This window comes from Lactuca virosa, chromosome 7 (genome assembly GCF_052849685.1).
Source record: "Lactuca virosa cultivar CGN04683 chromosome 7, Lactuca_virosa_CGN04683_v6, whole genome shotgun sequence".
Taxonomy (NCBI): domain Eukaryota; kingdom Viridiplantae; phylum Streptophyta; class Magnoliopsida; order Asterales; family Asteraceae; genus Lactuca; species Lactuca virosa.
Window position 1 is genome coordinate 288,225,486 of NC_136432.1, and position 27,739 is coordinate 288,253,224.

The following is a 27,739-nucleotide window of genomic DNA, read 5'->3' on the forward strand; positions in this document are numbered from 1 at the left end:
ACTGAAGGCCCGGTGCGGGCGGACCAGTCACACAGCAGACCCGATGTGAATGGCTGTTCTGTATTGTGATATGATATGAGTATGGTTATATGTGGTTGGTATTTTGGGGGTAACTCACTAAGCTTTCGGGCTTACAATTTCAGTGTATTGCTTCAGGTACTTCAGGAGATCGTGGCAAGGCCAAGGCGTGATCGTACCGCTCCTCATGTTTTATGATTTATATGATATGGTTCTGGGGGATACTCTGATAATAAACTATTTTGAAAACGAGATGTATGAAGTTAATGGTTTTTGAATGAATTAAAATGTTTTAATTTGGCTCAATTTTTATGGGTGTTACAAGTTGGTATCAGAGCCTTGGTTTGAGTGAATTGGAGGAACATTCGTGTGAATCCAGTCTCAAATCAAGGAGGGATATTCAAAATGGTTTTCAAAAGGTTTTCAAAATAAGTAAAGGAGGATGCAGAGGGTACGATCAGCCAGAGCCAGTAAGTAGACCCCAAAATACCATAAAAGTTATTTGATTATGTGATATGTTAGAACAGCATGCAAGTACTAGGCTAGGGATCTTCAGGAATTTGCATGATAGAATTGCCTGATTACATGATGCCCGCTAGCCTAGGGTTTCTTTTATATGAGATTGACATTATTACTGTAGTTACTTGTGTATGCATCACAGCTGTGTATAATTAAGATCTTATAGCCTGAGAATGTTTGATTTGGCCTTATGTTCTGTTCTTGTTTGATTGGGAGCTTAGGGTAGGATTGGATATTCGAAAGTCTATAGGGTCCAGCGTCATGTATGGCTAGCATACACTAGTGCTGCAGGGTTGGTGGAAGTTTCATGGATGGGTGGGTTGTGTGAGGCCGGGAGGCCAGTTATGAGATATTGAGCATTCGTTGTGTGATGTATAATATTAGGGTGTTGTGGTGATACTTGAGACAAATATGGGTAGGTGTGGAAGGTAGTATGGGCCCGTACTACTGAAAGCACAGGACCCATACACGTGTCAAGGAAGTCACAACCCCTAGGTTGTTGGTTAAAGGTTAGTTCTCGGAGGTTATGCGAGGTATCTGAGGATCTTGTTGGTGTATTGCAGTATGGCGAATGCGAGGCGTGTCGTGATTGGATCCGGATCGGGACCAGGACAGGGTGAGTAGGAGGCCCCAGTGGCACCTAAGATTATCGGCCAGGAGGGGCCAATGTTGACAGTGGACCGGGTCAGGGAGATCATCCGCGAGGAGGTGGTCGAGATTGTCCGGGGTCAGATCCCAGAGTTGTTTGGGACTATTAAGTCCGCTATGAGAGAGTACTTCGATGATCGTTATGCAGCTCTTACTGAGACGGCTGCCGCGGCAGCTACAGCGGCTGTAACAGCGGCAGGGGGAGGATCCGGTCGAGGCTTTCAGTATCGAGACTTCGATAATACGAAGCCCCCTACCTTTGATGGAGTTCAGGATCCTATCATCGCTATGAGATGGTTGTCAGACGTGGAGGGTTGTTTCTTCACGTGTTCATGCCCTGCGGATCAGAGGGTGAGGTGTGCTCTGAACCTTTTGAGGCTCAGAGCGAAGGATTGGTGGAGGTTGACTACGGGATCTTATTCTGAGGCGCAGCGGGCTGCGGTTATGTGGGATCAGTTCCGGGAAATGTTCAGTACCCGTTATGTTCCACGGGTTGAGAGAGAGAGGTTGGCTCAGGAGTTCCTGGAGTTGAAGCAGGATTCAGAGTCGGTGACGGAGATCACCAGGATGTTTACTGAGAGGGTGATGTTTTGCCCAGAGTTTGCTTCAGAGAAGGCTCAGATGTCCCGATATCTAAGTATGCTCAAGAGGGACATCAGGCAGTTTGTGTCCACGCAGAGGTGTGATACCTTGTTAGAGTTGCAGGAGGCCGCCAGGCGGCGTGAGTTAGAGATGGAGTTGCAGTTACGAGAGCAGAGGCAGGCCCCGGTGCAGTCGCAGCCGGCGCCGAAACGGCCTAAGACCGTTGACTCTATGATTGGAAGTCAGAGCAGCCACACTTGTGAGAGGTGTGGGAAAGGTCATACCGGAGTTTGTAGGTCCGGTGGTGCGTGCCGCAAGTGCGGGAGAGAGGGGCATTATGCGAGGGATTGCCGTCAGTCAGCCCTGGTACAGGATATGAGGATTTGTTATCACTGCCATCGGGTTGGACACTTGAGGGCCAACTGTCCACAACTCACAAATCACAAATCTTATTGCTATAAAAGCTACATGTATCACATTTCCTGCTAGCTATAAAAGCTACATATAACACATAAGCCATGCATACAAAAACCTGTAAGGATGTCGTGGGCTCCCCCCCCCCCCCCAGGATCTTACACCATTGTGCCATGGGCTACCCCACATGGTATTAACCTGAGAATGCCATGGGCTACCCCACATGGTCTTATATCTAATTGCCACGGGCTCCCCCTGGGGTCTTCCATGCAAGTATCACAAAGACAACTAGCATAACACATATCACATAAACATATCATATATCACAGAAATATCTACACATAACACAAATAAACCTATAAGGATGTCGTGGGCTCCCCCCAGGGTCTTACACCATTGTGCCATGGGCTACCCCACATGGTCTTTACCTAGGAATGTCATGGGCTACCCCACATGGTCTTACATCCAATGCCACGGGCTCCCCCCGAGGTCTTCCATGCAATAACACACAATCACATAGCATATCAAATCACTCAATGACTAACACATATACCACAATCACATAATGGGCCGGCCTTGGTGACTTAGACCCATGGGTATGGTGAGAAGACTCACCTTGCACTGCAGAAGCTTCCTGCCTTAATTCCTTAGCCGCTGCCCCGCCAGCTACCCGAGCTGTCACTACCAATCAATATACCCAATTAGCAATTGGGTCCCATACCATAATCCTTAATCTATGCATGGGTTAAAATGACCATTTTACCCCTGGCCCAATATGATCCAAAACTAAGGTCCAAACCCAAAACAAAAGCCCAACATTATAATGTCCCTAAAACCATCAATGGCCCAATTTTCCAAATTGGGCCCGGACCTTTCTAATGGACCTTATACTAATGCTCAATATTCTCCTTAGTCAATAATCCTGACCCAATTGGCCCATAAAGGCCCACAACAACTTATTCCAAGAATTGGCCGAAACCGAGGCCCACAAATGTGAAGTCCATTTCTATATTGGGCCACAAGGCCCAATAAACCCAATTATTCCAATATTGGCCCAAGATATATTCAGATCCAACAAACCGCAAGCCCAGACCCAAAACCATTAGGTCCCAAAGGCCCGAAGTTCACTAAGGCCCAAGTCCTCTTGAGAGCGTACGCCCAGCGTACTGAGCCAATGGACGGTATGCGCAGCGTACTACATAGTAAGTCCAGCGTACAAACAGCTCATGCACAACATCCATTAAGTGCTTAATACTTGATCCAACAAGTCCAAATCACAGATCTGAGCTATACTTCACGTCTAAACCCATAAAGTCACTGACTTGGTGACTTTGCATGCCCCAAACAAACCCAAACTCCAAAAATGGCATTCTACTTCCATAAAAGTGACCCTAACTCAAGCATGAACCCATTAAGACCATCAAGATGGCAACTTTCTGCCTTAGGGACTCAAATAGCATCAAGGGTGGCAACCCCAAGCCTAAAAACGGATTTGGGACCATAAAGCTCCATTCTTGGGACCAAAAAGATCCAAAAACTCAACATAATAGATCTAAGTATTCAATGGTCAAGTTCAAAGCTTTATACCTTCATCAAGCTGAGAATGAGTCCTAAAAGCCAGATCCATAAGCTCCTCCTTGATTCCCATCTTTGCATCAAACTTCATCTTCTTGAAAATGGGTCAAACACCCTAAAAATGGACTCCATAAGCTCAAAATGCCACCATGGATGATATATGAAGATTTCTAGGGTTTAGAGGGGTGGAGGCTGAAGATATTAGGGTTAGGTTATGAGATAAGGAGTTTAAATAAGGTCCAAGACCCTAAAATAGGATTCTGATCTGAATGGAGTACGCCCAGCGTACATATGGTACGCCCAACGTACTCCGGGGAACATTCGCGATCCTCCTGGTTAGTATGCCCAACGTACTCCAGGGTACGCCTAGCGTACTACCCTCTTTGCTAGTACACCTCACGTACACTTTGAGTACGCCCCGTGTACTCAACTAAGCCTGAAAACCACAAAACTTCCGAAGGCCATAACTTCTTCCTTATAAGCCCGATTCCGACAATCCTTATATCCACGGAAAGGTGAAAAGAAGCCGTACACTTCTAACAACTCAAACGTTTCTTAAGACCTTCTGAACAAAAATCCATTTTCCACAAAAACCCAAACTGCCACTTTACCGAAATACCCCTAGGCTCCAAAACACGAACCGAACACCCGGATCACTTCTAATACATCACCCGCATCCAAAACGGGCTAGATCTTATCTTCCCAAGAGCCATAATCCTTATAAGGACCGACCTTCGAGCCACCGCCTCAGACTAGGAGTCAATTCGGAACAGAGCGTTACAACTCTCCCCCACTTAAATTGGATTTCGTCCTCGAAATCATGCATCACTGTCCCGGACATACCAGACAACTTGAGCAACACTGCCACAAACCCGTGAATACCACAGCCTACTCAAGGCAACTGAAACCAATCCTCATATGGTTCTAGAACACGGAGATGAGCGAATTCCTTGCAACCCGATCACACCTGCCCCATCTGAAATCTGAAGTCTCGAGATGGTCTGTCTCCCTGATAGACTGCCCACAACAAATCATCATCGAACTGATTTCCCAAGAAACCAGTCTAGATAGAATACTTCCCACTCGCAATACCTTGATGCTTCCTAAAGAATAATATCACCGATCAACCGCGACTATCGAATAACAAGCACTTCCACACACAGAACCCACATCACTGAAGTCGCTCCTACTCCTCTTGCTACCACTTGGCTGCTTCCCTGAAGAACACCCGGGGACCTCCCTGGCCTCAACCTGTCTTACAACTGTCTGGAACACCCCACACATACCCGATTATTGAGCCAAAAACACACTCAGCAGTCCCCTGCGACCTCTGACAGACTACCTCGTCCAACCATAATTGCCCTATCTCCTTCAACCCATTGATCCATCCGATCGAGATAGGCTGACAACCTGTCGCCACTGAATCCAACACCAAAAAGGTGAATACTAACAAAATATGTCACACCCCCAAACCAAGGATGGCGGAAATGTCCGGGGGTGGAGGACTTCATGTATAGTATCATAACAACAATTGTAATAGTAATTCAAGCAAACACAACCAACATATATATAATTGAAAAAGTTACATCATTGTATGAATTACATGTTTACGAATCAATTACAATATGTTGACAAAATATGAAATAGTAGACGCCTTAGCGTCCCATCCTCAAAAGCACTTGGTTACTTGTTTAATGATTTCCTGAGAATACAAGTTGTTTGAAAAAGTGTCAACACAAAGGTTGGTGAGTTCATAAGCTTTTGTTTGGTATTATTAAAAGCCTTTCGTTTGTAAAAGTAGTATTTGTTTTAGAAAAATCCAATATTTTCCTTAAAATGTATATGTAGTCTTAAATCCAAAGACCGAAATGTATAAGTAACTTTTCTTACTTATAATAAATAATGTAAGTTTAAATCGACATAAACTCGTTTAATTTTAATGAAGTTCCCGTAAATTCCAATATTCATTAATACTTTATGTGAGTTTATTAAAGCCTTTTCTTGTAAAAGTAGTGTTCGTTCCAGAAAATCAATATTTTCCTTAATGTGTAAATGTAGTCTTAAAACCCAAAGACCGAAATGTACAAGTAGTGTTCGTTCCTTATAGTAAAACAATGCAAGTTTAAATCGACATAAACTCGTTTGATTTTAGTGAAATCCCCGTAAATTCTATGTTTGTTAATACCACATGTGAGTTATTATAACCATGCTATGACCTAGTTGGCCTGAAACGACGTTCTTCAGGCGTCGGAAATGTTATGACATTTATCACCCCAGACCTATCGGTCTAACTGTTGCATGCAGTTTAGGTGTGGGTTTGTCAAACCCAATATAGATCTATACACAAGTATCACGCTCTCCCTCGAGGAGACTCTGGTTATAATACAGGACTTATTTGTAAATTGAATCGAATGTCTCACAGAAGTCATTAACGAATTTACGTGTAGTGTAATGAAAACTTGGTACCGTATGGCCGTACCTTGCTTAATGAAAATATCCTTTGTATAAATGTACCCTTTTTAAATGTATGTGTTATGTAATGTTTCATAAAGTCATTAACGGAATTACGTGTTATGAAAACTTGGTACCGTATGGCCGTACCTTGCTTAATGAAAATATCATTTGTATAAATGTACATTTTTAAATGTATGTATTATGTAATGTATCATAAACTATACCTATTATAGTTTATCAACCAAGGGTAGTACGTAGTAATGTATGCAAACTATATTCAAAATAGTTTATTAAATGTTTGAATGTATCGGTTGTACTTTGATTATAATCACTTGTTATTCTTTATATTTTATATGTCCAAATCCATTTGTAAACTGATGTGTGTCTAAATATTAAGATAAAATGTCATATATTGCAATAACATATAATCACATAAAGATATACACCTTGCTCAACATGTTACAAGGTGAAATGAAATTGACAGCAACTTTTTGTTGTATACAGTTTCTGTTACCGTTCTTAGAAAATTTATAAAAAAATCATCAAAGATCTAAATCCAAATCCGCAAATTCTGAGAGTTTGGAATATGAGTCTAGTTTGTTCGTAAATTTTATCATGATTTTTAGTGATCTCTAACAGAGGTGAAAATGTTCATAATCACAGACTGGTCCGGGTTTGCCTTTGAAATGATAGGCAGTTTTGTAAAAATCACCATAAATTGTAGAAAAATCACATGGAGATGTGCAAGTAGCCATTTTAAAGCTAAGAGTTTGAACTACTTGCACCTGGAACAGTTTTGAAAACTAAAATATTTTAGTTGACCAAAACAGTCCGTGATCGAAGTTCATCTTTTCTGATGTAATCTGATAGAAAAAGTTTAATTGTGTTCTTGATGATTTTACTTGTATTCCCCCCTTAAAACTGAAGAAAAACATGTAAATGTAGGGGTATGAACTCACCTTATGTGATTTCAGTAGATGAAAGTGAGATAGAGGAAGTGTTCAACCCAAGAACACTAAGAAGATGTCTTGATGATTCGAGAATCTAACACCGAATAAGATGGAATTTGTGTAAGATATCAATGATTTGAGTAGAATGGAGTTTAATAATTATGTGAATGATGAAGATACTTACTAATTGAAGAAATAAATCCCTGGAGAAAGCCTTGAAGTTCTTGAAGTTGAGAGAAAAGATGAGAGAATTTTGGAGAGTGTTCTTGGTTGCTAAGTGTAGAATGAAAGGGCTTTTAAGGAGAATGAGGAGAGAGGACCAATCCTCCAGCTCTTAGAACGTGGGAAGAGCTGGAGATAGGGTGTAAAGGTCCCCCAAGGAGACAAGGGGTGGTTGGAAAGAATGGCTGATCATAGAGTGAGGTGGTGGTGGCTTGCTTTTGTCATAAAATAGGGAAAAACAAATATTCCCTCAATAATTAGTCCAACCACCAATTCTTTTAATACATTTTTATAAAAACCCTGGAGATTCATATATTTTGGGGCCTTAGTTTATAAAATAAAGTTTTAGGTGAAAATCCCACGTTAAAATAATGAAAAACGGAGTTAAAACGAAGTCGTAGTCGAAAAACCGGTAAAAAGGGGCCGTCTGCGAGACCTCTCGCATGGGCTGTCTGAGAGGCTTCTCATGCGAGGCTTCTGTCTTGAGAGGCTTCTAATGAGAGGCTTCGTTCCTGAGAGGCTTCTCATGAGAGGCTTCGGTCCTGAGAGGCTTCGGTCCTGAGAGGCTTCGGTCCTGAGAGGCTTCTCATGAGAGTTTTCGCTTCTAATAGGAGGGTTTTGGTTCCTTAAGGTTATTTTACCCGTTTTTACCCCGTTTCAAGTGGTTTTTGACCAGGTTAAGGGTCGGGATGGCCCGAATGATTACAAAAAGTTAAAGTAACTTTTGAGAGAGATTTGGGAGAGATTTCAAATAGAAAGAGATAGAGTGAAAACGATTTAGAGAGGTTTCGTTTGTGATTAATTTGAGTGTCCGGCTTCACAACGCAAGGTTCGTAAACCCCGTTAAACCGTTTTTTAGTGTCGTACACACTCCCGATGAGTGTGCAATAATTTTTTTATCGTTTTGGTTCAATGTTTACTGCATTTGAGACTTAGGAAATTCAACACACGAACTTTCCAAATAATGTTTCTCTCATTAAAATATTGCATTGTACAGTAATTACATAGTGTAAACCCTAATATACAAGGGTTAATTGAGTCGATTGGTTTTGACTTGTTGACTTTGTTTGACTTTGACTTGACTCAATTTTGACGGTTGTCACAGAATAGTTGTAGACTTACATCATACCCGGCCTCCGTCGACCCACCGTTTCCTAATTCCAACATGTCGTGGCTCTATTACGGATAGGGCCACCCGAGACACATCACAATGGCTTTAACTACCATCAAACCAATCCGTTCACCACCCTGAAATTCTTCCATCGATGCCCTTGGCATATAGATTCCCCACATCCCAGCTCACTGGAACAAAATCCCGCACGAATTCCAATTCGGGTTCCTATCCAAATCCAAATTGTTACTCCGGTCCTAGCCAAAGATCCTCGAATCGGCATTTGCATATTGAACCATGACTTCCTGTCATCCCTTACTCGACCAATTAATAAATACCCTTAGCCGGTTCCCTGAGACTTCCAGTCTCGCACCCGGTCCAATCACCAGGTTCTTATGAGATCCAATAACAGGGCTACCCAGCCGTAGCCCTACAGAAACATGCACTGCTCGACCATAAGATCCTGTAATCACAAGGTCCAACCCTTAGCTCAGTAGTCTCTACCGGTTCCATCCTAAATTCCCATAGCCATCCGAGTTCGCCCCCAAATAACTGATCGGTCAATCACCTCTGGTCCTGATCCTAACTAAGTTGTGGCTCCCCCACAACCCTGCGAACTAGCCTCCCTAGTCCAAATCACCTGAAAGAATCCGTGTACGCTACGACACCCCCACATCCTTACAACACTCTCCACTGCTAGTGAATGCTACGGCTTCCCCGCAGTCTTACAACACTATACCCCAACTGACCACTAGTGAATGCTACGGCTCCCCCGTAGTCTTACATCACTCTCTACTGCTAGTGAATGTTACGGCTCCCCCGCAGTCTTACAACACTATACCCCAACTGACCATTAGTGAATGCCACGGCTCCCCCGTAATCTTACGTCACTTTCACCCTTGCTTCTGACCTCGATACCTGGACGGTTCTCCCCCACTTAGATTCAACTAAGTCCGCTCGGCACATGAGAATTGAAGGATTCCTAATCCTCATTACGTTCCAATGTTCACCTTGCTTGCGACTGGTGCTTCCCAAAGCTAGAACACCATGAATAACCTTGCCCAAATAGCACACTACCTGAAATCTAGCTGATGTGTATTTAATGCACTAGTCTTTTACTTATAACTCCTAATTTATCGCATCTAAACCACACCTTACAGGCAGTGAACCCGATCGAGTATAGTATAACTTTGATAAGCAAGGGTGTCGAACACAAGGGGAACGGTAGTGAATTAATTTAAAATATTTGATTATAGGTTACAAAACACACGAAAGTACTAAAGAAATGATTATTAAATTAAATCTCAAACAAACAAATAAATAGCAAATCTCGATAAACTAACAGGAAGACAAATCTCTTCAGGTACTTTGGTTTAGACAAATTACATCTTGAAATCATAGACAATTGCACACACATATTTATTTATTCATGTTCACCGATTCCTAAAATGATTAGATTCGCGTTCCCTATTACTAATCCTTTAGCAAACAAGTCAATTCAAACAGTGATCAGTTGATTAAACTAACATGCTTCCTAGTGTTCAGTTCGTATCAAGCAAGACTTGTAATAATAGTTAATCAAATTACTAATTCAATTTAACCTCTTGTTGATGGTATATCACACAAGGCTCACACATTAACTTACTTATTTCCTAGTTAATCCTAGTTTCACATTCGTTATTCCTAGACATATAATCTTGATGGTCATCAAAATCATAAGAGACAAGCAATCAAGAAGATGTTCATACAACTCGATATACTTGACAATTAACAGAAAATAATTGTCATTAACACATAAAGATCTTTTAACAAGCTTGGCAAGATAAATTAAACATGAATCAAACAATCCAATCTAGAAATTAATCTAATACTCAAGGTTTTATTTAATCATAAACTCAAAGTAAATGGTTTTGACACCAAAATCAGAAAGCAAAAACATAATAGTATCACAGTGGAATGCTAAGCATGGTCACGTTAACAAACCACATGATTACCGACACGCATCCGCTCTCTAATCCTCCTGATCTTCGCTCCTGTCAGCTTAACGGCCTTCCCGCCGCCTTCTAGACCCTCAAAACGGCTTAACAGAAGTTAATTGTCGACTAAGGATCGATGGAATTTGGAATCCCCCTTCTGGTTGGACGAAATTCGCTTTTTATAACCTTTGAAACCGACTTACGTACGCTGGGCGTAAGTCGGTTTACGTTGGGCATAGTAAGAATCCATCGTGATTAGGAAGTCCGGATACCAAGCCCAGTACGTTGGGCGTAACTTTAACTACGCTGGGCGTAGTCCTCTTTTCAGCATTACTCTTGGCGTAACTTATATTACGCTGCGCGTAATAGCAGTCTTCAGCATATTTTCTTTCTTTTAGCTTCTAAGCCCGATTTCCGCTCCAGTCTTTTCTTTTCCGCTCTATTGACAACTAATAGCTGTAAATCATAATTCAAATCATTATAAGTACCTTTTAGTTCTAAATAAGAATAATAAAGGCTAAAATACTAAAATATAATGTATAAAAATATGTATAAAAATACACATATCACCAGCTAACACTTCTTGTATCCCAACTACATTAATGACTTCAACGCTTAAAAGCGACATCATGCTCAGATCTCGGAGTCCAACGAACGGATAGTCCAACCAAAACCTCAGCGACAACTTTCTCTTTCCCCGACAATCCCGATGGCTCCTCCGAAAACATAAATACTAAGGCTACTGAAAACTAGCCATACCCCCTCGTTCAATCCCTTGAACCAACCCCGAGAATGGCTGGAGCAGGTACACTCACTGCTCCTCCCTGATCGCCAGACAGTCAACCTCCTTGTCGTCCACACAACGAAAAAGTAACGGCTTGCTCCCTATGGCCAATCCCTGATGACGTGGCCAAACCTGCTACACCTGTAGCAACCTAGATCACTGAACAGATTCCGATAACGACTCAGAGCAATCACGGTACACACGGAATTCGCTTCACAAGATACATCCGCCCGAAGATCTCTCAAAGATTCCTTGACATGCCGAATGGCATCTGACAACCCTTGCTATCCCAGACAATAGCAGAAACCCAACCTGAGATCCAACTCATCACAATTCCCCAAGCGTTACAAATACCCGGTATCCACCGGAAATGGCCGAAGATAGCATATCCACGAACATCTGAAGGGTTCCTGACCACCTCCTCCTGTGGTACCCCGACCACCCTAAGAACATAATGTAGTACCTCCTTCCGATCACAATGACAGTCCAAAACCTTGGAACGAAACTTCATCGCGCAGTTTCTGCAAGCGTTGCACTGGATTCGACCCTGCTGGCCTCTCAAATGCTGATCCAAACTCTTGGGTCTCCGCTCGAGACCCTCCAATAAATTCGCCTAACCTGAACCTCTCTCATGAGGTACTCCTATTCAATCTTCCTTCCTCGACTATGAGATCCATATCATTCAGGGTCTCGCATCCACCTCCTGGATATCGTCATATCCACTTAGTAGCTGACTCCCATCACCCAAGAGTTCCACAGAGCACAAAGCAAGCAGCATTCGTGCAGTAGCACTCCGATCCAAAGAACTATCATAGAACATTCCACCCACATGTTGCGACTTGCGCTGTCCATATTCATCCATCCTCACTGTCGGCTGCCTTATGCATGCAAATTATACACAGAACATGATCTAATAGACTGTCGAATAATAGACTCTATCCTAAGTCCACAGAAAATAAGGTCAAATCAGCTATTCTAAGGCTATAAGATCCTAACCGTATATAATTTTCAAAACATACACATTGCAGTTACAAATGACAATTATCATTCTCATTCCAGTATGACATCCAATATCCTCATGGCTACACGCACCACACATCAGACCAACCTATCGCTGACTACTCAGCACTAGCATGCAAGTCTACCAGCTCATACAACATATAAAGGCATCTCCCCTAGCCCTAACTAGCATGCGATTAGCAGATTCATAATCAAATCATAACATATAACAAATGTGGGTATTCTGGGGAAACTTACTTGAGCTCGATTGATTGCATGCACCACACCCTTTCTTGTCTTAGAAAACCTTTTCCTTGAAACATTTTCTTTTGAAAATTTTTGAAAGCTTTACAGATCCTCAGCTTGAGTCCAGACACACCCGAAGGTATCCCTGAATCCCTCAAACCAAGGCTCTGATACCAACTTGTAACGACCCAAAAATCAAGGGTAAAAAATTCATTTTTAGTATAGCTAAAACATTGATACCATTTATTCTAAAAAATTCAAATCATCATTAAGTAAAACATTTATCAGAGTTCATCCCAAAATCATTCATTGCGGAAATCATAGGTGTGTGCACTGCGATCAATCTGAGCCCTTCCTTTCCAAAACGATGATACCTGAAACCATAAACAAAACCTGTAAGCACGAAGCTTAGTGAGTTTCCCAGAGCATACCATACACACAAACCACAAATCACATATCATGTTGCTATAAAAGCTACCTGTATCACATTTCCTGCTAGCTATAAAAGCTACATATAACACATAAGTCATGCATACAAAAACCTGTAAGGATGCCGTGGGCTCCCCCCAGGGTCTTACACCATTGTGTCATGGGCTACCCCACATGGTCTTAACCTGAGAATGCCATGGGCTACCCCACATGGTCTTATATCTAATTGCCACGGGCTCCCCCGGGGTCTTCCATGCAAGTATCACAAAGACAACTAGCATAACACATATCACATAAACATATCATATATCACAGAAATATCTACACATAATACAAATAAACTTGTAATGTAACATCGTGATTTTTCATCCAAATTTTTTTTTGAAACACTTATTTAACAGAATACGTTGCGGAAGACTTATTATGATTGTTTCAGAAACATCACCAATGTTACTTTCATGTCAAAATAAACTCATCATAATATAAAGTTCACAAAAACATGTGATGAAAACCCAACATGTCCAAATGGTATCATAACTAAAGATACTAAATTATACTACCCAAAGATTCCCATCCTCACCAAGGCATCATGTCAAGCTACCTGTTCCATTCCACAGAAACCAACAAGCAAAAAGAACAAGTGTTAGCATAAGCTAAATGAGTCAATATAGTACAGTGTTAAGAGAACACTCATATCATAGATGGATTCACACAAAACATCCACACACAGTCAATAACTCACTAGCAAGACATACAACATCACACCACATAACAAACACATGTTTAGCTCAATTTATTTTAGTTCTTCAGTTAGAGCTTGTTTTATTAGTTACTCTCCTCAACGCCGTTGTAACTAATTTAATCTCACCGCTTAAATATTAATATATAATATTTTGTTTCTCCGCTTTACATTAATAATCACTCACCGCTCATCGCTGTAATTATTAAAGTATTACCTCCTAGTTAGGGTCTATTTATTCACCGCAAAAACCTCCCCAAAGCTAGACCCCGTTCGCTACTAACGTGACCGGCACGACCCAATGCACTAAGTGAGGCGCAACTCTCACCCGTAATCATTGCCCCCGGCGTGCTGCGTTCGCTACTCCGACGGTGCACATACGTATACATGCGTTGTCGTTCAGGATTGGTACGAGCGGTGCCAATACCAACAGATACACCTCCTAAATCCCACGTGATGTTTGCGCTGGTCCCACCGCTTAACCAACATCACTCCAGTCCCGGTATACCAAGGTGTACCAAGACCATGTCCCGAGTGGTTGTCTAGAAAAACCAGTCGGCGTCAAAGTTGGCTTAAGCGCTTTTTCCTATAGGTATCTTTCAACCCACTAGGCCATCATAATATCCGGATTGGGTATTTACCTATGTCTAGGTTTCTACCCTTCGCCCCGCTAGTGTGTTCCCCTTTTTAATTTAACAATGATTAATTAATTAAGGAGTTACACTTTACCCTTTCAAGTAACCATGTAATTATTATGAATATTCTTTTATTAACATATTACCTCTTTAAGGGTTATTTTCATGCAAACATGTAATTTCGTGAAGTTATTACATTTTACATCACACACTATTTCCATACACAATACACCAATGAAGTTGATACAACACTAGCATGCTTGTCCTAAAACATTTTAAACAAATATTCTCAAACAACAATTAACATGCTCACATCACATAATGTTCATTCACTTCACTCAATCTAGCATGACCCTAACTCAAATCTCACACCAAACAAGGAAGAGTCTAGCATGCAACACCCTAGATATCATTACACATAAAACATTTCAACAATATTTGCATAACAACCAATCATCAAAAGGGCACATGCATCCTAGATAACTAGGTTCATCCCAATCCATCTAAGATATGGGATACTCCTAACAATGTACTTTTAAAACCACAAGTTGACTCACCTTTGCCAAAAATATGACCAACTCACACTTCAAATATTGTATTGGTTGAAGTATCACCCTTGCCCCTATTACATTTCAAATAACAAGGTTATTGGAGTTCTACAATGCCAAAGATGACAAGTTTATAAGCCAAACACATAAATCAACTAGCAAGTAAAATTCCCAGTTTTGAACCCAAAACAGCCACCTGTTTAGAGCTAGTTTAGCAAACTTAGAACCTGTATAACTTTCATTTTTATTTCATATTACAGAAGTTAAGACTTTTAGCTTTTCAGAATGTACTTTTGAAGGTCCAAAAGATTTTTCTATAATTTTATATGATTTTTACAAATCTGCCTATCAATGCAGCTAAATTATGACCAGCTGGTGAAAAAGGCGATTTTCACCTAAGTTAGAAGCAACAACAGGTTCTGGAAAAATTCATGGATAAACTAGACTCAAAATGGAAACTTTGAGAGTTTACAGATCATTAATTCGATTCCTGATTATTTTTCTATAATTTTTCCAACACAGGGATAGATTGGTAATTCTTGCTGAATTTTCTAGCTTTGGGTTTCAAGGCTTTTTGACCACTTAACACATTAAGCCATCACTAAAAACACCTATAAGGGTAAAAATTAACTTCTTAACAGAAATAGCATGATTTAATCACAGAAACATATCCATTTGATTCATGGTGGAATTTAACATAAGTTTTAGAAATCAACAAGAAGAATTGTGACTCCAAAACTTTGATCAAAACATAAACTTGAGCAATAAACTTAATGAAGGTGTTCACAAGAAATTTTGACAGCAATTGAGCCATCATAAACACCCAATAAAAGTGAAATTGAACCATATGAACCTTCAAGGTTTCTAGGAAGAAGAAGATGAGATTGAAACCACCAATTAGAAAAAGAATTGACCACAACAATTATCAATTAACAAGGAATTGATAAATTAACACCACAAAGAGATTAGAATATGATTTTTACCAATTCTTGGCCAAAAACACAGCCCTCTTCCTCCCCTCTAGGATCGATCAAACAAGACCTCTTCTTCCTCCCTCCTTCCCCTTTGCTCACCAATCCTTCCTTCCTCCACAATTTGTTCGATTTGTTTTTTTTTCTTCTTCTTCTTGCTGTCGATGTCGCACAAACACACAAAGGAGGTTCGGTTTTTTTTATGTGTTCATATATGGAGAAGGGAAAAGAACGCATGATTTGTTTTTCTTAACGTTACCCTAATTAATGAACATAAAGGCTTAACCCCAAGAAAGAAACGGACGAATTGCGCATTCAATGAAATCAATTACATTCGTTTAATTGATTTTGATTGGATTTATAATTGCATTTACATCTTTGATCCCTATAATTTTCTTATAATTACTCTTTGAACCCCAAACGTAAAAACACCAATTCCTCCACTTTCAAGAATAACGATTCACCCCCCTTGACTTTATTTGTTATATTAAAAGGATTTTATCTATCCTAACTATACCCACAATTTAATTAATTAACTTTTATACCTTTTAATTATTAGCTAATCTTTTACTTATTAATTAACGACCTTTTTATTTAATTTACATCAATTTACAATCTTAAAGTTGAAACAACTAATATTCGACTAACGAAAAACTAACTTCGTTAACGGACGGATTTTGGGGTCGTTACAATTCTTCCCTCCTTAAAATGATTCCGTCCTCGAAATCAAATACCGTTATGAACAACATAGAGTAACAAATCGTCACGCCTTTATCAACTACCTAGGTCACTTCTGACTCGTACCCACCCTTTCATTAGACTTTGATGAGCTTGAATCAGTTCATTCATTCTTGCTTGATCTTTCTCTCTCTAAGGCATCTTCCAGCTCTTACGTCACGTGTATCGACTCATCGAATCACAAATTTCCCATCAACAAGACATCTGACTCTTAACTTGCCTCAATTGTCGTAATAAATAATTCTCATCCAATGGGAGTCTTTCAGGGTCACACTTCGATGCTCTATAGTTGAAATTCCTTGACCACATCCATAAAAGATAACCACTAATTACCTTGATCCCTCTATCGCATGATCCGAGGGAAACCTTGCACATCCTCACTAGTCACTTGCTCACCACAACACAAATGATGGGAAGGAACCCTACAGTTCCCTTCCTGCAAACCTAACACCATCACCTTCCCTCGTTGCATGATTACACCCTAAACCAGAATAGGATGTAGATACTTAATACTTTCCTCTGGATCCTATCCAATCTTAGGTAATTGATACCCTTCAGCATGTAGCGTCTTTTTTTTAACGAATTGAACCAACACTCCCCAAGACGAGGAACTTGGTCGAATAATCCACACTCAAACAACTCATGAAGCTACGTCACCATTTCTTTAATTACCGAATGAACCAATTATAAAGGCGCTTTGGCTTTGGAGCCACACCATAAATAAGGTAAAACTAGAGCTCTATCTGACGTGGTGTTTATACACTCGACCATTAATCAGGGAGAAACTTCACCATATTCCCTAGTAAGCTCCATATCGAAGAGACTCATCGTCTTCCTTGAACTCTCAATCGTACGAGTGAAGAAGACCTTACATCACCTCATTAGGCAGTTACATGCCTTCATCTCATACGTTTTAGGAATAGAATCTAGATTAGAACTTTATCCCCATAGACATATCTTTCCTCGATAAGTAGAATACGCACACGCTTTTCAACACAAAGAATTTTGGTCTGGTTGGTGGAAAGTGAAACCATACTAACGACAATATCGAATGATTAGATTCCAAAAGGGAGTCGTTTTTAAGGAGAAATATGGTCATCTACAAAGATTCCACGTGCAACCAACATCTTCCTACACCGAGACTAGATCTCCCATAGCCACATTATTATCTAACGTCGCAACCAACAGACACTGAGGTACATTAAAACGAGCACAAAAGAAATCAATGACATAAAAAGGTCTACCTCCTAACTCTGAGTACTGGAAACCAGGTCCTCGGGTTTCTTCGTGGTTCCTCCAGTCCCAAATATATATCATGTATATATCATGTGCTTATGATAGTACGGGCCCAATACTAACGTTCACACCTATATATATATTTGCTTCTAGTATTACCACAAAGTAACTTATCTCGCTAGTTTAAGTTAAATATTGGCACACCTATTCCGCTCCTGAGGTTCCATAACCTACTAGAATCCATAGACTTCGATAAAACTTCTCTTCATGGTATGCCATCAACCAACGATAAATAAACAACTTGCAAGGCTTGTCAAATATGTGTAGCCAAATCATCACTCCAACATGATCTTCCATTTCCTCGATACGTGCAACACCATCCGAACTATGAATACTCTGGGATCACTAAGCTTGTAGGTCATGAGCAGTTCCCCTAACGTCGAGCAATGTCAACAATTACAGTATCCACAAGAGAGGAGAGAGGATACTCTCATAATGGAAAGTAATAAGAGTCCTAAAGTAAAATAACAAATAACAAATAACTCTCAGCACACACCTTCCCCCATTAAGAATCCTATAGCACTTAACTGAGCCAGTCTACACTGTGAGTCTGAACACCGGCCTCTGTATTCAGTTCACTCACAGCATGGCTCTGATACCAACTTGTAACATCGTGATTTTTCATCCAATTTTTTTTTGAAACACTTATTTAACAGAATACGTTGCGGAAGACTTATTATGATTGTTTCAGAAACATCACCAATGTTACTTTCATGTCAAAATAAACTCATCATAATATAAAGTTCACAAAAACATGATGATGAAAACCCAACATGTCCAAATGGTATCATAACTAAAGATACTAAATTATACTACCCAAAGATTCCCATCCTCACCAAGGCATCATGTCAAGCTACCTGTTCCATTCCACAGAAACCAACAAGAAAAGAACAAGTGTTAGCATAAGCTAAATGAGTCAATATAGTACAGTGTTAAGAGAACACTCATATCATAGATGGATTCACACAAAACATCCATACACAGTCAATGACTCACTAGCAAGACATACAACATCACACCACATAACAAATACATGTTTAGCTCAATTTATTTTAGTTCTTCAGTTAGAGCTTGTTTTATTAGTTACTCTCCTCAACGCCGTTGTAACTAATTTAATCTCACCGCTTAAATATTAATATATAATATTTTGTTTCTCCGCTTTACATTAATAATCACTCACCGCTCATCGCTGTAATTATTAAAGTATTACCTCCTAGTTAGGGTCTATTTATTCACCGCAAAAACCTCCCCAAAGCTAGACCCCGTTCGCTACTAACGTGACCGGCACGACCCAATGCACTAAGTGAGGCGCGACTCTCACCCGTAATCATTGCCCCCGGCGCGCTGCGTTCGCTACTCCGACGGTGCACATACGTATACATGCGTTGTCGTTCAGGATTGGTACGAGCGGTGCCAATACCAACAGATACACCTCCTAAATCCCACGTGATGTTTGCGCTGGTCCCACCGCTTGACCACCATCACTCCAGTCCCGGTATACCAAGGTCTACCAAGACCATGTCCCGAGTGGTTGTCTAGAAAAACCAGTCGGCGTCAAAGTTGGCTTAAGCGCTTTTTCCTATAGGTATCTTTCAACCCACTCGGCCATCATAATATCCGGATTGGGTATTTACCTATGTCTAGGTTTCTACCCTTCGCCCCGCTAGTGTGTTCCCCTTTTTAATTTAACAATGATTAATTAATTAAGGAGTTACACTTTACCCTTTCAAGTAACCATGTAATTATTATGAATATTCTTTTATTAACATATTACCTCTTTAAGGGTTATTTTCATGCAAACATGTAATTTCGTGAAGTTATTACATTTTACATCACACACTATTTCCATACACAATACACCAATGAAGTTTATAAAACACTAGCATGCTTGTCCTAAAACATTTTAAACAAATATTCTCAAACAACAATTAACATGCTCACATCACATAATGTTCATTCACTTCACTCAATCTAGCATGACCCTAACTCAAATCTCACACCAAACAAGGAAGAGTCTAGCATGCAACACCCTAGATATCATTACACATAAAACATTTCAACAATATTTGCATAACAACCAATCATCAAAAGGGCACATGCATCCTAGATAACTAGGTTCATCCCAATCCATCTAAGATATGGGATACTCCTACCAATGTACTTTTAAAACCACAAGTTGACTCACCTTTGCCAAAAATATGACCAACTCACACTTCAAATATTGTATTGGTTGAAGTATCACCCTTGCCCCTATTACATTTCAAATAACAAGGTTATTGGAGTTCTACAATGCCAAAGATGACAAGTTTATAAGCCAAACACATAAATCAACTAGCAAGTAAAATTCCCAGTTTTGAACCCAAAACAGCCACCTGTTTAGAGCTAGTTTAGCAAACTTAGAACCTGTATAAATTTCGGTTTTATTTCATATTACAGAAGTTAAGACTTTTAGCTTTTCAGAATGTACTTTTAAAGGTCCAAACGATTTTTCTACAATTTTATATGATTTTTACAAATCTGCCTATCAATGCAGCTAAATTCTGACCATCTGGTGAAAAAGGCGATTTTCACCTAAGTTAGAAGCAACAACAGGTTCTGGAAAAATTCATGGATAAACTAGACTCAAAATGGAAACTTTGAGAGTTTACAGATCATTAATTCAATTCCTGATTATTTTTCTATAATTTTTCCAACACAGGGATAGATTGGTAATTCTTGCTGAATTTTCCAGCTTTGGGTTTCAAGGCTTTTTGACCACTTAACACATTAAGCCATCACTAAAAACACCTATAAGGGTAAAAATTAACTTCTTAACAGAAATAGCATGATTTAATCACAGAAACATATCCATTTGATTCATGGTGGAATTTAACATAAGTTTTAGAAATCAACAAGAAGAATTGTGACTCCAAAACTTTGATCAAAACATAAACTTGAGCAATAAACTTAATGAAGGTGTTCACAAGAAATTTTGACAGCAATTGAGCCATCATACACACCCAATAAAAGTGAAATTGAACCATATGAACCTTCAAGGTTTCTAGGAAGAAGAAGATGAGATTGAAACCACCAATTAGAAAAAGAATTGACCACAACAATTATCAATTAACAAGGAATTGATAAATTAACACCACAAAGAGATTAGAATATGATTTTTACCAATTCTTGGCCAAAAACACAGCCCTCTTCCTCCCCTCTAGGATCGATCAAACAAGACCTCTTCTTCCTCCCTCCTTCCCCTTTGCTCACCAATCCTTCCTTCCTCCACAATTTGTTCGATTTGTTTTTTTTTCTTCTTCTTCTTGCTGTCGATGTCGCACAAACACACAAAGGAGGTTCGGTTTTTTTATGTGTTCATATATGGAGAAGGGAAAAGAACGCACGATTTGTTTTTCTTAACGTTACCCTAATTAATGAACATAAAGGCTTAACCCCAAGAAAGAAACGGACGAATTGCGCATTCAATGAAATCAATTACATTCGTTTAATTGATTTTGATTGGATTTATAATTGCATTTACATCTTTGATCCCTATAATTTTCTTATAATTACTCTTTGAACCCCAAACGTAAAAACACCAATTCCTCCACTTTCAAGAATAACGATTCACCCCCCTTGACTTTATTTGTTATATTAAAAGGATTTTATCTATCCTAACTATACCCACAATTTAATTAATTAACTTTTATACCTTTTAATTATTAGCTAATCTTTTACTTATTAATTAATGACCTTTTTATTTAATTTACATCATTTTACAATCTTAAAGTTGAAACAACTAATATTCGAGTAACGAAAAACTAACTTCGTTAACAGACGGATTTTCGGGTCGTTACATGTAAGGATGTCGTCGGCTCCCCCAGGGTCTTACACCATTGTGCCATGGGCTACCCCACATGGTCTTTACCTAGGAATGTCATGGGCTACCCCACATGATCTTACATCCAATGCCACGGGCTCCCCCCGGGGTCTTCCATGCAATAACACACAATTACATAGCATATCAAATCACAGAATGACTAACACATATACCACAATCACATAATGGGCCGACCTTGGCGCCTTAGACCCATGAGTATGGTGAGAAGACTCACCTTGCACTGCAGAAGCTTCCCGCCTGAATTCCTTAGCCGCTGCCCTGCCAGCTACCCGAGCTGTCACTACCAATCAATATACCCAATTAGCAATTGGGTCCCATACCATAATCCTTAATCCATGCATGGGGTAAAATGACCATTTTACCCCTGGCCCAATATGATCCAAAACTAAGGTCCAAACCCAAAACAAAAGCCCAACATTATAATGTCCCTAAAACCATCAATGGCCCAATTTTCCAAATTGGGCGCGGACCTTTCTAATGGACCTTATACTAATGCTCAATATTCTCCTTAGTCAATAATCCTGACCCAATTGGCCCACGAAGGCCCACAACAACCTATTCCAAGAATTGGCCCAAACCGAGGCCCACAAATGTGAAGTCCATTTATATATTGGGCCACAAGGCCCAATAGGCCCAATTGTTCCAATATTGGCCCAAGATACATTCAGATCCAACAAACCGCAAGCCCAGGCCCAAAACTATTAAGGCCCAAAGGTCCGAAGTTCACTAAGGCCCAAGTCCTCCTAAGAGCGTACGCCCAGCGTACCTCTTCTGTATGCTTAGCGTACTGAACCAATGGTCGGTACCCGTAGCGTACTACATAGTACACCCAACGTACAAACAGCTCATGCACAACATCCATTAAGTGCTTAATACTTGATCCAACAAGTCCAAATCACAGATCTGAGCTATACTTCACGTCTAAACCCATAAAGTCACTGACTTGGTGACTTTGCATGCCCCAAACAAACCCAAACTCCAAAAATGCATTCTACTTCCATAAAAGTGACCCTAACTCAAGCATGAACCCATTAAGACCATCAAGATGGCAACTTTCTGCCTTAGGGACTCAAATAGCATCAAGGGTGGCAACCCCAAGCCTAAAAACGGATTTGGGACCATAAAGGTCCATTCGTGGGACCAAAAAGATCCAAAAACTCAACATAATAGATCTAAGCGTTCAATGGTCAAGTTCAAAGCTTTATACCTTCATCAAGCTGAGAATGAGTCCTAAAAGCCAGATCCATAAGCTCCTCCTTGATTCCCATCTTTGCATCAAACTTCATCTTCTTGAAAATGGGTCAAACACCTCAAAAATGGACTCCATAAGCTCAAAATGCCACCATGGATGATATATGACGATTTCTAGGGTTTAGAGGGGTGGAGGCTGAAGATATTAGGGTTAGGTTATGAGATAAGGAGTTTAAATAGGGTCCAAGACCCTAAAATAGGTTCTGATCTGACTGGAGTACGCCCAGCGTACTCCGGGGAACATTCGCGATCCTCCTGGTCAGTACGCCCAACGTACTCCAGGGTATGCCCAGCGTACTACCCTCTTTGCTAGTACGCCCCGCGTACACTTTGAGTACGCCCCGTGTACTCGGCTAAGCCTGAAAACCACAAAACTTCCGAAGGCCATAACTTCTTCGTTATAAGCCCGATTCCGACGATCCTTATATCCACGGAAAGGTGACAAGAAGCCCTACACTTCTAACAACTCAAACTTTCTTAAGACCTTCCGAAAAAATCCGTTTTCCACAAAAACCCGAACTGCCACTTTACCAAAATACCCCTAGGCTCCAAAACACGAACCGAACACACGAATCACTTCTAATACATCACCCGCACCCAAAACGGGCTAGATATTATCTTCCCAAGAGCCATAATACTTATAATGACCGACCTTCGAGCCACCGCCTCAGACTATGAGTCAAGGCGGAACAGAGCATTACAGGACAAACACCACCCCTTGAGGTAAGAAAACCATGTTTGTTAGGCCGGCACCATGTGCACCAACCATAACATTGCAGGAATTCACCACCTTCGAAAACTCATCCAAATCCATCATCTCTTTCGTCTTTGTGATAACCACCACTTGGAACCCAATCTATTCCATCATTCCAACCATCTCATCTTCATTTTCAAACGGTCTTGACTTCTTTCTGGAAACGAGGAGCAAGGTCGGCTTGTCTATCTCTTTTGCGTTTTTGATCTTCAGACTATATGTTTCTCTGAGAAACTCCTTGAATTCTAGCATGGTGTGGCCTCCTGGAATGGAATCAGGATTCAAAGAGAGATTCCCATGATATTTCAGCCCAACCACTGCTCCTGGAAAACAGTGATCACTTGCATTCGAAGTGGTATCTATAACTTGATAACGAGACAATCGCGTGAGAATACGGCTATATTTTTGGGCAAACCAAGGTTGGTAATCGGTAACCATTAAATGTACACTAGATCCAAAATGGCGAGCTGTGATGAAAAGTGGGATCACGATTTCGCTGATTTCATGGAATAGATTTACATTTAGGCCAGATGAGAATACGATAATAGGGACGTTGTGGGTATAATTACAATTTACAGGTGTTGTAGTTTTCATCTTCTGTAAAAGTACATGAACAGGTGTTATCCATTTCATAAGAGCTTTATCTTCTTGCCTTGCATACGGTTGGACCATGGTCTCGGTTTGATTATAGGATGAAATCGGAACATGAACTTTCAAATTCATAGTTTCAATTTTAACTTGCTGATTTGACACGCAAACAACTAAATGAGGTGCAACATCACACGCAAAGCCACTCGCTCGATCGCCCCCTGCAAACCCAGACAAATCCGAGTTGATTGTTGAATGAAGAAGAGAAAAGAAAAGGTGAAGGGAAGGGAAGGATTACCTGTAACAAGTCTCTCCAAAAGAAACTTTAGAGAATCATCTTGTCCTCTGTTTTCTGGAGATTTTGAAAACCATGGCGTCCCTGTCCCTGTCCCTGTCCCTGCAACCTTTACACCATTAAAATGACATAGACGAGAATATAGCTTGATTTGGGGAGAAGTGTAATTCTACTTACTTACATTGTTGGGATGGTGTTTTGTATACTGCTAAAAAGGCAGCATATGTAAGAGGGTTTAGCAGTAAGCAGCAGCAGGTTATGGTTATGAATGGAGTTGATCTGGACACTCGCTCCATCTCCATCTAACTGATTTTGCTAATCATGATTTAAGGCTTCCATAATCAATATTTATTAAATGAAGTTAACTATCTGAAAAATACGGTGTCGCAAGATTTGTTTTTTGTAATTTGCGTCTTTTTTTAATGGTCGTGGTACCAAGCATCAATCATGGTTGATTTTATCGTCATTGAAATGTTTGTTAACTAAATAAAAAAATGTGTCTTTAGACTTTAGAGGCCCATTTTGAAGGCCCAAAGGTGTCAAATCAATCAAGAAAAACTATATTGAGATTTGAGCGTAACTTTCACATGGTTGGCGACTTGGTGTGGTGTACCTAAAATGAGATTTACAAGATAATCATTTACAAAAAACTTAAAATCGTTCGGCACTCCGATAGAAGTTTTTAGTTATTAAACAAAAACTCTTTAAATCAAAAGCTTATTCAACAGATTTTAGCTTTTAATTTTAAACGAAAAAAATTCTATTACATATTAGATCTTACATGAAGATCCTACTATTAATCAAGTGCACATTCTTCTCCAAGAGCAATGACAAATTCTTGTCGTCTTCGGGCTTTAAATTGTCCAAAATACCCACAAATCTTAAAAGAACAACTCTATTACTAGATCCTTCAACCACCATCTTTATATATCTCTTAAAATATTACTCACTTTTTCATCAGGTGCTATGTAGATAATTATATTTGACTGGAAAATGCTACAATAACTTTTTTCTTACTGAATTACTTTGTATAGAACTATTGTAAATAAAAAACTATGTTTAATTTAAAAGCTATTATAAATGCAATTGTAATTGACAAATAATACACTATCATGAAAATTCTATAGAAAATACTCAAAATAGCATTTTTCATCCTTTGCGTTCTATCCATGTTCATATTAAAAGTTTCATCCACATAAAGAAAAAATATCATTTAAATAAAATAACTTTGTTTAAGTGTCTTTTGTTGTGACATTTTTTTTGGAATCTTGAAACTGTCTAGATGCATAATAGGTGTTAATCTTTGGAAATATGGTCATTTTTTTTATCCTTTAATCATAGCTTTGAGTGCCATATTAAGGGTATGATCGGGTATGATCGTTATGATGGTTTTTTCCTTTGTTTGCGATCAACCGGAAAATTATGATAATTAAGAATTTCAATAACTTTCTTCAATGAAAGTACTTTTAAATTACTACATTCATACCACTTTTGGTGGGATGCATTGCCCCCCACTTAGATCCAAAGGTGTGTGGGAAGCTTCTCTAATTTTTTGTCTGTCACATCATCATTTTCTTTATTTTTCTTTCCCTCACCAAAAGTCAAGGTGTATGTGGGAAGCTTTCTTCACTTTTTTTTAAATAAAAATAATTGATTTTGATGATTTACATATTTTTTTAAATGAATAATAATCCTTTAATATATTCATTGGGACCTTCCAGAGGACCTTCCTCGACCCTAATGACTATAAAAATCATAGATTTTCAGTCATGCATGTCCAATGCATGGCTTAGATACTAACTAGGTCAAAAGAAAGGTAATAAGATCAAGATTCATGTTTGGAGTCTAAAACCAACACCAAAACTCATATCCAAAGCCTCATATATACAGAAGATGTATCAATGATTCATAAAGTTGTCAAGTTTATGGATCCCATGCATGCTACACAACCCATACATGCAAAGAAAGCTATCAAAACCTAGATCTAGCATTCAAGATGCAAAAAGGTAGGAGCTTTATGACTTACAGAGGTCCGAAAGCTCAGTAAGACCAAGAGGTAGAAGCTAGATTGCCAAAATGAAGCACCACAAGAGTCCTCTTCCACTTCAAAGGACCAAAAACCACCAAATAAGCTCTTCAAGGTCACCAACAATGGCCAAAGGTCTCAAGGAGGTCACATTTAGGGTTTTTGTTGGGTCAAAAATATGGTTTATACTTTACTTTTCTAGCAAATTGTATTTTTATGTAATATTTTATGTGTTTACGGCTAGGTAGGTGTTTACGGTCGTAAACCCGATCACGACCGTGAACTGTGTTCGGCCCATGTTCCCTATAAATATAGGTGTAAGGGGTGAGGAGTAGCCAATGAACAAGAGGGGGTAAGGTGTTCTAGAGAGAGAAACTAGAGAGAAGTTTTGTGTGTGTGAATCTCTTGTATCTGGATCTTCATTCTAATCAATTCATACATAGATTCATCATCTTCTTCTTCTCCTTCTCTTCTTTTGATCTGGCATCATCCGTTTGATTGGGATTCCGCACCATCAAACGGATCTGATTGATACACAAGCATTTTGGGGACTTACAATTGGTATCAGAGTTTGGATTGTATCAGTCATTTTTGTCAGATCTGGAACATATTTGATCTTATTTTTGAAAAATTCCTGCGTTTTTGGATAGATCTCTGAAAATTAGGGGGGGTTTGTTCTTCGCGTTTTTCGTAAAAACGAGTTTTTGTACGAGTTTTGGAGCAAAAATGGTGAAAAACGTCGTTTTTTTCGCGATCTGAAGCTGTGTTTACGGTCTTTGAAGGGTTTACGGTCCGGAGTTTATAGCCGTAAACGTGTTTACGGTCGGCGGTTTACGGTCGCTGGATTTTGCGGCCTCGGCTCGGAATTCGGCTCGGTCAGCAGCAGTTTCCGGTTCGCACCAGGTCCTCGCATCGCTTCGTCGGTCTTCGCTTCGGAGTTGATCCTCGCACGTCCTCGCATCACGCCTCGTCCTCGCAAGCAGCAACCTCGCCTTCGGACTTCAAAAATTGAAACGGATTTCGGAGGTGCCGGGGATCGAACCTGCGACCTCTAGTTCATCAACTTAGTGCCTTAACCAACTCCTCTAGCA

General features: G+C 39.9%; 1 long non-coding RNA gene and 1 pseudogene across 3 annotated transcripts; both read right to left on the bottom strand.

Annotated features, from left to right (window-relative positions):
• Nucleotides 1-13,487: 13,487 nt before the first annotated feature.
• LOC145123346 (uncharacterized) lies at nucleotides 13,488-21,196 on the bottom strand. 3 transcript variants are annotated; one of them, XR_013715105.1, is made up of 4 exons: nucleotides 21,014-21,196; nucleotides 20,040-20,104; nucleotides 14,859-14,923; nucleotides 13,488-13,528 (listed from the first exon to the last, which is right to left on the bottom strand). It is a non-coding gene; the product is annotated as an uncharacterized LOC145123346 (long non-coding RNA). The 3 variants fall into 3 exon arrangements; XR_013715107.1 differs by lacking the exons at nucleotides 20,040-20,104; nucleotides 21,014-21,196 and adding an exon at nucleotides 15,833-16,015 and having other exon boundaries at nucleotides 13,497-13,528; XR_013715106.1 differs by lacking the exons at nucleotides 13,488-13,528; nucleotides 14,859-14,923 and adding an exon at nucleotides 18,616-18,711.
• A 2,486-nt stretch (nucleotides 21,197-23,682) lies between these two features.
• On the bottom strand, nucleotides 23,683-25,543 carry LOC145127817 (alpha-1,3-arabinosyltransferase XAT2-like; annotated as a pseudogene).
• Between the last annotated feature and the right edge of the window lie 2,196 nt (nucleotides 25,544-27,739).